The sequence below is a fragment of the Erythrolamprus reginae genome, unplaced genomic scaffold (assembly GCF_031021105.1).
Source record: "Erythrolamprus reginae isolate rEryReg1 unplaced genomic scaffold, rEryReg1.hap1 H_47, whole genome shotgun sequence".
Lineage (NCBI taxonomy): Eukaryota > Metazoa > Chordata > Lepidosauria > Squamata > Dipsadidae > Erythrolamprus > Erythrolamprus reginae.
This window is the reverse complement of record NW_027248503.1, coordinates 229082-230190: the sequence shown is the minus strand read 5'-3', so window position 1 is coordinate 230190 and position 1109 is coordinate 229082.

Below are 1109 nucleotides of genomic sequence, written 5' to 3'. Positions count from 1 at the left end.
TTTTCTAGATAAGAACCGGGTGTTCAAGATTTTTTTTGCCTCTTCTCAAGAATAATTTTCCACTTACAAACCCGAGCCTCCGAAACTGTAACTGGAAAAGGCAGGGAGAAGTCTCCGTGGGGCCTCTCTAGGTATCTCCTGGGAGGAAACAGGGCCGGAAAAGGCGGTGAGAAGCCTCTCTGGGATCTCTCTAGGAATCTCCTGGGAGGGAACATGGCCGGAAAAGGTGGGGAGAAGCCTCTCTGGGACCTCTCTATGAATCTCCTGGGAGGAAACACGGCTGGAAAAGGTGGGGAGAAGCCTCCGTGGGGCCTCTCTATGGATCTCCTGGGAGGAAACACGGCTGGAAAAGGTGGGGAGAAGCCTCTGTGGGGCCTCTCTATGAATCTCCTGGGAGGAAACACAGCCGGAAAAGGTGGGGAGAAGCCTCCGTGGGGCCTTTCTATGAATCTCCTGGGAGGAAACACGGCCGGAAAAGGTGGGGAGAAGCCTCTCTGGGATCTCTCTATGAATCTCCTGGGAGGAAACACGGCCGGAAAAGGTGGGGAGAAGCCTCTGTGGGGCCTCTCTATGAATCTCCTGGGAGGAAACATGGCCGGAAAAGGTGGGGAGAAGCCTCCATGGAGCCTCTCTAGGAATCTCCTGGGAGGAAACAGGGCCGGAAAAGGCGGGGAGAAGCCTCCGTGGGGCCTCTCTAGGAATCTCCTGGGAGGAAACAGGGCCTCCACCCTCCCTGTGGTTTCCCCAATCGCACACATTATTTGCTTTTACATTGATTCCTATGGGAAAAATTGCTTCTGCTTACAAACTTTTCTACTTAAGAACTAATTAATTCGTGGAACGGATTAAGTTCGTAAGTAGAGGTACCACCGTACTTTCATGACTAAGTTACATAGCCTGTTAATGAAACGTCTGCAAGGAAACAAACAAGCTCAATTAGGCATCCTGATGCTAAATACATGGATTTCAATCATCACCAGCTTTTAGGGCCACCACATCTGGGCTGCAGACATCTTTAAGAAGCCAATGTCAGCTAAATAACATTTATCTACCACCCAGGCATCTAATAACATGTTGCGTTTGTCCCACAAAGCATGCAAAACCAAAGA